General features: G+C 41.4%; 2 protein-coding genes across 5 annotated transcripts in view; both read left to right on the forward strand.

The window, feature by feature from the left end:
* LOC126916704 (rotatin) overlaps positions 1 to 12,911 on the forward strand; it is a 237,586-nt gene that overhangs the window by 90,959 nt on the left and 133,716 nt on the right. The window lies entirely within an intron of this gene.
* LOC126916720 (heparan sulfate glucosamine 3-O-sulfotransferase 5) overlaps positions 1 to 12,911 on the forward strand; it is a 147,828-nt gene that overhangs the window by 46,867 nt on the left and 88,050 nt on the right. The window contains exon 3 of one of the 4 annotated variants that reach the window (XM_050722794.1): positions 4,429 to 4,525. The exons of the other annotated variants lie outside the window; for them this stretch is intronic. The gene's annotated coding sequence lies outside the window, so the exon portion shown is untranslated. The remainder of the gene's footprint in view (positions 1 to 4,428; positions 4,526 to 12,911) is intronic. 4 annotated transcript variants of the gene reach the window in all.

Raw genomic sequence — 12,911 nt, forward strand, 5'->3', positions numbered from 1 at the left:
AATTGCCGATCGGCCGAATCGGACCAAGTTTCGGATCTGGGTCAATTGGCTGCGCTCGCCAAGTCTGTATATTCGCGCGAGCTTTCGATGCTGCGACGCGTCGAAAGGGTCCCTGTTTAAATATTGCAAAATATACGGCGAGAAACGTGTCTGTCGAACGAGCACAGCGCAAGTTTCTCCTCTTCTCGCGTTCCCCGCCAATTTGCAAAATATCGAAAAATCGACTCCACCTCGTTTGTCCCATCTTATCCCAGATTTGTCGCTTTAAACACCTTTTAAGTCGCTCACGTCCTCGTTTGACTCTCTGGCTTGTTCGATTTGTTTATCGTCGTTGCCGATATACCTGCTAGGTCCTTCGAAGGGGAATCGACCTTTTCCTTGCGGAAAATCTGTTTTTATTACGATCGAATTTCGCGGAACTCGATAATTGGCGCGTAACAGCCGACAGTAAGGCAGTCGAGAATGAGCAGTCGAGTGGTACGGTGGTATTGTATCGTATTGGATCGTATCGCGTTGTATGTATGTATATATGTTATTACTATTATTTGCACGTAAATATATACTACGCGTTGTAAGTATTTGGACACTCTGTAACGTTAGTTTAAATCGAATGCTTTCAAGCGGCTCTCATTTTTCAATTATTTTATTTCAAATCTGTTTATTCGCGGGTCCCTTTAATATAAGTTTAAGTAAACGAAGTCAAATTTATTCAAGTTTTGCAATAATCCTAACGAGTAGCGTAAATTACTAGGTTGTCCCAAAAGTGTATATTATCTGTATTATATCATAAATTCAATGAGATATAATTGTAATAACTTTGACTAGCCCTAATACTTACAACCGACAGTGTATACTCCATACAGTGGATACTCGAAATACGCCGAAAAATATAAAAGAATTCTTCGTTGAGAACATTTCGAGGAACAAGCAGAACCTCGATGGACCTGTCGTTTCTTTATGAACCGAGTATCAGCCGATTAAATTTCTTTGCAATTTATCGATGAAATGCAAGTACACGGGTATCACGGAGCATTACAATTTTCCATTGTGGCCATACAGTGTGCCTTACAAGGGGATCTGCGAAGAGTATTCGGTTTAACACGGCTGGTACGTGAACGTCTGGAATAGAATTTGCGAACAACATTATTGCGGCTCGCTGTACGTATACCCGGAAAATCCTCTCGTAGCTGTCCGGGTTAGAAACGGTGTAATCGTTAAGAGCACGCGTATACGTGCGTGTACGTGCAAGTGGAACGCGGATATCGGAGATTCGAATCGACACTTGCCCCGTTTCATCGCGAAACGCCATGGCACGGAGTGACGTTTCTATCTAAGCCCGTGTAACGTTCTTCCTAGGGCTGCGATAGGCAACACCGAAATTACGGTTGCAACGCGAGAAATATAATATATCGCATCGGTCGTGTCTATCACGACTCGATCGTGAACTCGTTCCCTTTTCGACCATACGCGTCGTATCGAATGTTACTTTTTACCAATTTTCTACACGTCCGATTGTAACGCGGAGCGAAAAGACGATGAAAAGAAACACGGGAATCGACGAAGAAGCGAATAACGGGGATAGTGGACTGACTGGTGAACGTGTTTCGACGCATACTGTAGACAATTTTTATGTTCGTATCGTACCATGTGTTATATAAGAAATAGTGAAATTTCATTAGCGCCGTAACAAGGCGTCACTGTTGTCCGAAAATTGCATAATAGAAATTACAAGATATTTATTGGAAATATATTTATATCTAGTAATATGTACAGTATGAATAGCTGGAAGCACGTTAAGTACGACGCCACTGAATATCGAGATTTATTAACGAATGATCGACCGTTTAAACGCTTCTGTCATCCTCGCGTATCTTGCAATTTTCACATGTATTTTCAGATTCGTTTCATGCTTTACAAATCGACGATACAGTCTCGAGTCTCGTTACGATGCTGATGAAATTTCAAAATGTTTAGCATATCACACGTAATATATTCATAAAGTGTGTCTGCAAGTGTTTGAATACTTTCGTGTATAATAGAAGGACAGTATCTCCTCTGTACGACATGGATCGATAGAATTTTTAATTAGTGGATCTCGTTGGTGTTTGCGATGGATAAAATCGAATCCTAAAACAGAAAATATCGAAATAACGAGGGAGCGTGGAACGGAGTAAAAACGGTCGTAATAATCGCAAACAGGGATTCTAGCGTTAATTTCGTAAACTACAATCGCGGCCGATCGAAAAAAAAAAAAAGAAATACAAAATTTCGTTCCGTAGCGAAACACCTGCGAACGATCGACCTAATTCCATCGGTGCAATTGACCACGTGAAAAATTAGTTTATCGTTGTATCCTCTTCGTCGGGGTTAGTTCCGCTGGCCTTGATCCGATGTCATCTTCCTATTCCGACCATGTTGGCAAACGCTATTACGTGATATTGCACGAACCGAATGCAGGGTCGATTGAATTAACCGAAGAACTTACATTACCGTCGAAGTTTCGAGCAAGGTCGCTTGCCAATTTATTTCAAGACCCGTGTGTTTAGTCCGCTCGTCCCTGTCGGTTACGTCGAATAAAAGAAATCACTGTCGACGTTAAACGTTCATCCGGCTTCTGTATTTTAATATTATAAGAGGCTCCGAGTGGAAAAATTAAGGGAGACGGGTGTAAATAATATTTTAATCGATAGAAAACACGTGTCAAAATTCGACGATTGAGAATCGACGATCGAGTCCCGTTGAGAATGCCATGGACGGAAGATACGAAGATCGTGCGTCTGCGGAGATACAGCTCGTACACGGCTCGAGGGCAGGCACCATCGGTCCGTAAAAAAGAGAAATTGCAACAGTGAAACGTCAGGGACTGGTAGGATCGGTGGGTAAAATACGACACGATATCTCTCATCGTGCGAAGGACTGCCGTAGGCGGCACTTTTCAAGAAGCTCTCGTCATGATAGCAGAGGAGAGTCGCGGCTTCGTTCGCGAGACTCTCTTTTCGTCGTTCACGGACTTTCCCTTAAAATTCTTTCTCTCCTATTTATCGCGATTTCGCGTTGTCCTCCCTCGGGAAAAATTACAGAGGAGCCAACGTGACTACGTTGCCTCTTTGTTCGTTCGCTTTTCGTTTCACGCGGATACGACGTCGCTGCTACTGCAGCCGCTGCAACCCGAGAGGAATAAATCGTTGGCTCGTGTTTCGTTCTATCAGGACGCGATAGAATCGACGAATGAATATACTCGATACACGCGTCGACTCAACGGCGCTCGCCGTTATCGAGTTGACGAACGGGGTCTATGTCTTGTACGTGTGCTATGAAATCGCATTTTTAGTAGGCTGTTAAGATGCATCGGATAGATAAGATTTATAACGCGGATTCGAGGATCCCCGGATTTTCGGAATAGGCGTTCGTTCATCGTTTCGCGCCGACGTTTTCACATCGAGTTGCTTTCTAAAGGCTTTCTCGTATTTTATACGTGTACGTACAATACAGTCGTTACAAAAAGATTCGTACGCCGTTGTATTTATTATAGCGTTGATATATCGATTAATCGAGTCCAAGTATATCGAGTTCCGTGCTTTCATGCTTTCATACGACAAGAAAATTTAATGCCACGAATACGAAACGCGAGACGTAATGAAAAATGTAAGGTGCGTGTACGTACAAATACTTTTCCTAGTTATTTCATCTTTGACGCGATTTTTCATCGAAACGTTCGAGAAATAATTATAATAACAGTTTAAATCTTTTATTTCGAGGATATAACTAATCGGGAAAAATAACGAACAGTATAAATTCCGTAATAAATTAGCGCAAGAGTGGTGTGCACCGTGCGTGCTATCGGTTACACGGCTGAAATGCAATTAACTTCAACTTCAACTTGTGGTATCGTGGCAACTGCTTCGCGTATGCCGTTTCAATGTAAACTTCTCGCAAAGTGGCGTCGTAGAATGGGTAATCCGTATGTGCGATTTAGTTACAAATCGGTTGAACGTATTTAATGAAAGCTATTTGATTTTGAGTATTTATAATAACGCCTGTGTCAAATTGCTAGTCGATCGATAAATCGCGTAGTCGATAATTTAAAGAAACTGCAAACTGTTTAAAGGAAAAATTTATGCAGCCATCTACATAAAAGTAATTTTATATTTTAGCGTGTAAAATAGCGTTGTAGATTTTTCAACTTTTAACGCGTGTTGGAGGATACGCTTTATCAAAGGAAGTTGTAACGTAAATGAATCCTGTTTACGACGTTACGCGAGTTTAGAAAAGGAAATGCCGTAGCGAACGCAATTAAAACTACTTGCTTAGCGAGTGATACGAGTATTTGAAATTTTAAACGTAAACAAATGCTAATGGGGCTCTACGAACTTCCGAAATGTAATTACCATCTTTTTTTTACAAGCACGCTTCGCTCGTTTGTTTCAGCCGAATGACAAGGTAAAGCACGAACACACACGGTAAACTTTGAATCGAACCTGCAACTAGACTCGACTATGGAAGAAATCGCATGGAACTTCATATTGTAAATATCGAGAATAATATTCCGGAACGAACTTCGCCACACGAATTTTCCTTTCGTTTCTGAATTTTTTCGCCTTCCTATATCATGCCAAACGCCCAACTCAAATAACACTGATTTCTTTCTTTCATTTACACTTCTTATCAGTGATCAATGGAACTTGGTATTTCCATTCTACGGGCTACGATCTCAGAATCAAACACGATTCTCTATCTGTTCTTTTTACGAACAAGCTTCGCAAATGTCTCCGGAGTTCGAATCTCGGTATTACCTTCCTTTCCGTAATGTTCTTCTTGTTTTTCCTTCGAGTCCTTGAAAGGGTATTCCGTTTGGTTTCTCCTTGGCGGAATAACGCGAACATGTTTATCCAGTCGGCATGAATCAACCGATTACGGTAACGAAATTCTAATAAATTCCATCGATCCAAAGTCGTAAGAAAATTAACGTTTTCGGGTGAAAATTACACAGGGCAGCACATTCGTGCGTTCTTTCCAGGGAAGTTGGAGTACCACGGGTCGACAGCGTCGTTCGTCGACGAGACAAAAACCATGAATTTGTTTAACCATGGCGAGAGTTAATTTTATCGCGTGCGCGTCAGAAACGTGGAATTTAAGGGGTCGAGTATCGTTAGTTTGGCGTGTAAGTAGAAACTCGTTGGTTTACTGTAAACTACAACGTAAATGGGATCGGATATACGCGTTGCTAAGATCTGGCAAAATACAGAAGAACTCGAAGGAAACAAGTATGAGAAGAACTTTGGAGTGTCGAAGCTCGACTGTTGCCAATTATCAGCCGAAAATGAAACTTTAATACGAAGTAAGAAAAACAGGTTCTAGTTTCCTTAATTGTGTATTAAAATCAGCGGAAGAGACGTTCCGATTCGTTCTATTGATTTAACGTTATACTCGGAGTGTATCATGTGAAGACTGGAACATGGATCACTACGCAAATTCATACTTTTGAGAAGATGATTAAAAAAGTAGAATCTTGCTGGATAATTGTCTTATCTATCGAGCACTATAGATAACGTTGTACTTTGCATATTTCATATATTTTTCCACATTACGTACGTTCAATTTTCCACTTTCCAGTTTCCTGTAAATACGTGCAAATCCGCAGCTCAACTTGACGAAAACGTATCCAATGAAAACCAACAGAAATAGTAGAAAAAGAGGAAAAGAATGTATTGGGTTGGCAACTAAGTGATTGCGGATTTTGTCAATACCAACTAATGACAAAATCCGCAATCACTTAGTTTCCAACCCAATACATTCGTACGTTACAGAAGAACTACGAAACTGGCGAGACAATAAAGCTCATAATTCGCCAATAATTTCATCCACGAAATGGAACGAAACTAACTCGACCAAACATCTGCAAAGTCAATTTCACTGTGTTCTAGCTTCCACTCCTATCAAACCTGTTCGCGACATGTCTCGTTTAAAACGATAGGAGCCGCCGGATTGCGTATAATAAAATTATTTTGTTTCCAGAGACAGGACGTGCACGCGTTTACTACTCGACTATGTAGAGGTTACTCATATTGTAATACGAAGTTCGAAGGCAAACGATCGAAAGCGTTAGGAGTATCTTGATGTGGCGTTTGCGTAATGGTTATGAGCGGAGCCCGTTTCTCTATAACGATTTATAATCACTCGTATTAATATTTTCATTAACGAAAACTGAAGACTAATTAGAACGGGGCAATTTATCAATGTAGCAAATATACGGCATTCGAGCATTGCACCTCGCGTTTTGCGCTCGATCAATCTTCATTAATTATGCCATCAGTTTACATCGTCAGCTACGTTACGTATCGTGTTAGCCGAACGAGTAATTAATTTTGCCAACATTCTCCGATGTTTTACATACAAATCGTGCTCGTTTTTGTACTCGTTAAGTGTCGTACATTCGCAGATTCAGTGTAAATTATGGTACTCGTCGTTTAAAAAGTTTGCCTGTAGGAAAAAGTTTCGAAATCTCGGATTCGTCGAACAACACTCTTACGATTATCGTTGTTCGATGTAGGAGTTGCCACGGCAGAGCTAGAACATCGGCGAATTGGAGTAGCGTGAAGAACGAAATTAAAAAGTATAAGAAAAAGAAAAGAGATCACGCGGATCTTAGTAAACGATCTCGTGGAATTCTGTTTAAACTGGCGTTTCTTTGCAACAACGATGGTTCTACCGGCAAATTATTTAATTCCCAGATCGACAACTCGGTGATTGTTTTCGCATGTTTGCCAGCATGCTATAGCGTGGTCGGTAGGAGGACCGGCTTTGTGTCCGGGTTTAGCACGCTTGTCCGTAATTAATTTTGCTCGTCAAACAATCGACAAGCTTCTACTTTAATCGCAAAAAAAAAAGAAGAGAAAAGAAGAAAATAAATCGCGTTTATGCATGCCGTTCGAAAGCGGAATTGCCACGCGGTCTCGAGCATCGTGGCAATTGCGGCTACTTACGTACTTACTGCAACCACTAAAGGTCTCGTTGTACGCTTTTCTCTGGCATCTTTATCGCTGTATAATTTTCAAGTGACGAGAGCCAAGAACTAAGAGACGACGGTCGTTTTGTTAAAGAAATTTCGTGCGTATCGTTGGAACGGGTACAAACCAAGTTATGCGGCTTGATGATAGTCGACCTGAGTCTTAGAACCGATCTCGTTCATGTAAAGTAGAAAAACGTGCCTTAATTACGCTTTGTTCGTGCCGTAAAGCCAAGATCACGGAGGAAATAACGTTCGTTTTCGAATTTTTTGTTGAGAAGAAAAATGATCTCGTAAAGCGTCGAGCAAAGCGTTTTCTTTCTTTTTTTTTTTTTTTGCTTTTCAAGTAGCCACGTTTTTGCCATGTTGATTGTCACGTCCCGTAATTGAACAGTACCGTTTCTAGTAGAATAGATTCTCTTTATTTCACGGGGATGATGCTTGTACGGTAATAGCGTAATTCAAAGAGATGCACCGAAGTGGAAAAGCTCATAGCACGTAGAAAGACGAGAGGCAGACGGACGAAAAAAGAGATAAAAATCGAAAGAAGAGAAAAAAGAAGACTCTTGGCGCGCTTGGCAGCGTTCGCGCTCTATGTCGCTAAATCAGATGAATAGCTTCAATTAAGATACTTCCTCCGACGGACCGCGTCTTTTTAGATGCCGTGGAAATTTTAAAAAACATGTTTTGCAGCTTCTTAATTAAAGGGATTAGTATCAACGAAATCAACGAGTCATCCTATAGCGTGTTGATATTTGGCAAAGTTGTTTGAACATTCGACGAACATTTTCGAAAGTATTTTCACGTTTTCTCACGTTCGTTATAATTTATATCGTGCGAACACCTCGTATGTCCGTTCATTCGCTTGGCCACCGTTTCTAACACCTTATCTTTATTTCCTGTAATACGCAAACAAAAGCAGTTAAAACTCGAAGGAACAATACGAGGATGAAAACAAGCTTAGGAAGTAGAGCTTTCTGCATAATCTTATGAATGCGGTATTTTGTGTAAATCTGAAATATTTTACATATTTAACTGGTTCTAGTATTTACATATTTAACTCGTATTAGTATTTACATATTTAACTCGTATAGTTGGATGCTACGTTAGAAACATCTCTCTCTCTCTCGCTGCTTCGTCTCTTCCTTTCTTCTTATCGAACAGAATCGGATTCGTCGAGCTCTTTAATTCCGTACTTTATGTTCGTGACTTATTTTTACGATGTTATCGAACAAAATGAACGTACTCTTACAGGCAAGCAATACAGAAGAAAGAATATATCGTACGTTCCGTAAGACAAGTGGAAAAACATATCGAGCGAGGAACAAGTTATAAACGATCGGTTTAGAAACGATAGAGGCTCGTTCTGAAAATCGCCTTACTAAATGAAACTGTTATCAATTAACAAGATCGTTACGCCGAAGTTAATTACTTTACGTTTAAATATCTCGCAAAATCTTGCCAGCTATCGAGGAATTATCTTCTGATTCTCACCGGTTACTTGTCCATCGATGCAATATATCGCAAACGACTATATAACTAGCCAACTTCGGCGAGTTCGCAAGCTTTCCAAATCTGTACACGAATAACTTGGAAACTTGGAAGCTTTTTAAGTTGGAGACAAAAGACTCGGGAACTTAACAAATCTGACACGTCCTGACAAACCGTCCCAAGTTTTTAATCCTTTTAACCCTTAACCCATTTTTGGTGCACGAGGTTTATGTACGAAGCAATTTTCGTTCATAGGAAAAAGATACGTTCGTGAATATCGAAGTACTTGGTATAATTATTTATGACACGACACGTATAATATGTAAATGGAAATAGAAACGATTCCATGTAACGGCGAACGTATACGTACGCTTGCAGCAAATACGTATTGAACGTTGGAGGATGTATGTGTACGCCCTTCGTAGCGAAAGTCGTTAAATCGGCGTCTAAAATCACGCGAACGTGCGACCGCGTAGAAATTGTGAAAGATCGCGACGAGAGATAGGTTATCGGGTTTTGAAAAACCGAGTACACGTGTGCGTTCGTGCTAAATTCTTCCACACAAGAGAGTTTCAAGATTCGATTCATCACGCTCGTAAGAATTGTATGTAGGTCATCGAGCTTAATGCAGCGATCAATCATTCGTGCTGCGAACGAATTTGCTTTCGCCTTATCGCGTTATCGTTTGTCAAATTTCGCGATTTTTTTTGCATCGGTTGCTACGTTTGACAGCTACAGGGTTATCTTTTTACCTCTGGATGTTGATCGATGGGAATAGAGTAGCGGGATCGACGTTGCTCCTCCAACATGTGTCTCTACGCTGAATTCTTCTTTCCTTTTTTTCATTCCAAGTTACGTATCCATAGAAAATGCAGATTTCCGTAGCCAGCTTCTCGATCCTCGAATGCATGGCGCTGCAACTTGGCGACATACAGTGGCTACAACGAGTATTGGCACACCCTCTTGTCTTCCAACGAAGCGTTTCTTCTTTTATCATGTTGTACATTTGATCCTCAAACTTTCCTAGTCACGTGGAAGTACTGGTAAATGATGGCAAGTACGATATACCTGCACCTAATTAATTAATATGTAAACGCTGTATGTAAACGCGATAGCGCGTCAATACCCTCTAATTTAACAGGGATAGGACACTTATCGTGTCACGTGTACAGCAGAGTACAAACAAAATGTAGAACCCGTCTACGAGTAATTTCGTAATGTCCGATGAACTTATCGTTAAGTTACTCGTATCTCGCTTTAAATCTCTGCCAATTGCTTATAAAGTCGGAGAGACGTCACCCTTCTGGATTCGCGGGCGATTCTCGTTTTTGCGAGAGGTTTCTTGCGCGCCTATAGCCGGAAAATATAATCGTAGACGTCTCGCCGGAAACATCCGACGCCTATCAACAAAGAGACGCACGGAATTCGACCGTCGGTGATGGGACACTTTCGTTACCCTATGCTGCCAGGGTGAAAAGGAAGGACCGACGTTTCCTTCGAGCCGCAAAATTATTCCCGATAGCGGTAGCGAAGTTGAGAACGTTCCATCGTGGAACGAAATTGAAGGGGGTTAGGTTGGTGTGGGATAACGTACAGGCCCGGTCACCCTTATCAAAACCGGTTTGAGGAGCAGACGCGAAAGGTCGGTTGATAAATCTTTAAGCAAATTCAAGCTGGAGGGATTGTCGATACGTTGGTACGGTAGAGAAACATCGTGGAAATGACGAGGGAGGCTTGATTCTCGCGGATATCCCAAGGGTGACATACAGACTAGAACGTAGCCGTAGAAGGCGCGGATAAGGAAGAAAGATAGAGACAATGGTAGGGGATGAACGTGGCTGTGCGACTGTACGGAAAAGTATACAGTCGATTGGCCGCGAGTCTCGCTCGTGCCGGTCCTCCTCTGTATTTTCATCCGAGCAAGAACCGAGGGAGAGGCCGATTGTGGAGTCGAGATTAAATTTGGAACGTTTCGTGTTATACGCTCGTGAAATTTAGAAAGGTAGGTACTCGCGCGAACGCGTTCCCGGGATGAAAGGAAATTTTCTCCGGGAGGAAAACGGTCAGCTGCGTATGCGAAAATTCATCGAGCCTCCCGAATGGGATACACGAAACGAGACGAGAGCGTATCGTTCTATTACGATGTTCCAATAAATAAGCCGTAGGACGAACGACAAGCGCGTATTGTCGTGCGTAAGTAGAATTTGTATGGTAGAAATTAGCGTAGTCGAGCGAGGTTTGCAAACGAACTAGATGATTCGCTTAATTCGACGTATAAACTCGTGCGGTATATCGCGAGGCATCGAGGTACGCGAGGTAAGAGGCGCGCGTAATACAATAACGAGCCTTTCGCAACTTCGCTTTTCCGCTGAAATATGGAAGTAGCCTTTAATCTTTTAAATGGAACGCTGGTGTTACCTTGCAGAGTTATAAAGAATATGAAACGTTGACCGAGTAAGCGTTGGCTCGCGTAGCCTCGCGTTAACCGCTAAGATTTTTATAAATCTAATAAATTCGTTCCCAGTGAAAAATGTAATATTACTGCGGTAAAACGATGCTTAGACGATAGCCACGAAACCGATACATATTAGATACGATCGTTGGGCCGACGACAAAAATAAAGCGCGTCATATCGGATCCAGTTTGATCTCTGGTTACGTTCGATGCGTCGTAATTTTATCAAACAGTTAATAATGTTCTATTTTTCCGACAATACCATCACTTCTTCCCAGCGTTAAACACTACTCGATTTCCGCGCAATCGATGCTCCTCTTTAAATAACAAGACGTTTATTTAAACCCGAACTACGAATATTCTAATTACGCGTTACGTACGTACGGTAGCTCGCGAAGGTACTCGAACACCTGCCACGGCATTTTTTCGCGAATATATTATACGTATATACTATACCGCACGAAATATCGTTAATTTGAAAACGTACTATACAAGCTGCAAGAAATTTATTGCAAACATTCTCTTAGCGAAAAATTACCATACGGTATAAATATCTTTAAATGTATACAATCAGCCGTGAAGCTAATAAATTCTCTCATTAAACATCATCATGGCTTTCCGATACAATGAACACAATTGATTATTGGTATCTAAGTTTTACCGATGTAACACGATAGCCGTTGGATTTCGTTGCAAAACTAACGAGATCTCCAGGTATTTCCTATAACGTACGCGTAAAAAGTTTGCTAGAGTGTTCACACGCCTTTTCCTCGTTCCCTGCTCTTTCTCGTCTTCGTCGAAACTACTGGCGAAAATTTATATTAATACCTGTAATTAGTCCAGTTTACCGGCTGTAAAACGTCCTGTTTGCGGGACCGAAAGAAGAGTCGGCGCGGGATAACAACGTTCTCGCCGTAATTTATATCGGGTTACGCGGTCAACTGTTGATAATAGGCAGCCGTGTTCTTTAAACGTTAATGCCGTGTCGGTCTCGCTCGATTCATATTCTCGCGAACATTGTGCCCGCTCATTATTGTTGCACCTCGAACGAGCGCTTTTCATCGGCGTTGGCGGCATAATAAGCGATTAATAGCGCCACAGGTTCGCAGCTGGTGACTCGATGAGAAGCCGCCATCGACAGCGTCATTTCCTAACCCCATTGAATGTATCGAGAGCCGATTGAGAGGAATGGGGTTGCGCCGGGTGTGCCGATGGTGATTGGTGTGCGGTTGTACGGTTGCTTGTAACTTTCTGATCGAATGGCGGTTTGTAATGTTTGCGAAATGTTTATGGAGCTATACTTAGATATATACATAAATATATTTTTATAAAAGTTTCTCTACGGAGATTGAGTGCCAGAGTAGCGCGGAAACTGTCGAGCAATTTGATGAGAGGTGGCTGAGGCCTTGGCGAACTAACGGTCCGCACAAAGCAACTTTGTGTAGGTGAAAATGATTTAATTTGCTTGGCGTTTAATGAATGACAAAGGCTGCAAGTGAAATATTTCGTTTGAGGAGAGCATGGCGCGGTCGACGCTCTGCGTTTGGAAATTATGTAAGTTAGCCATACCTTCTCGTTGAGCAGATTATTAACGCTACGTTGCTTAAAGCCTTTGTGAAACTAATGATTTCACGGAAACGCGAACTAGTTCGAAGAATCGCTGGCCGAAGCTTTTAGATTCTTTTTTATTAGATCGACTTCGAAGTTTACGGCTGTGTCGTATAATTATAAGGTTCCTGATCCTTCGTCCATCAGTAATATGTATTTTTCGACGATTAAATTAATAAATAAGAATGCAGATCATCGGAATAGGCGTTCTTAGTTGATAAGAATAGGATCGATAATTGTTTACGCGCGTCTAATATATCGTTAAATGAAATTGGAAAGATCCGTAGATTACGTTACATCTTGAAACCAGTCGTTTCATAAATACTGGATTTTTAATTAAGGCGGCAGTTCT

The sequence above is a fragment of the Bombus affinis genome, chromosome 5 (assembly GCF_024516045.1).
Source record: "Bombus affinis isolate iyBomAffi1 chromosome 5, iyBomAffi1.2, whole genome shotgun sequence".
Lineage (NCBI taxonomy): Eukaryota > Metazoa > Arthropoda > Insecta > Hymenoptera > Apidae > Bombus > Bombus affinis.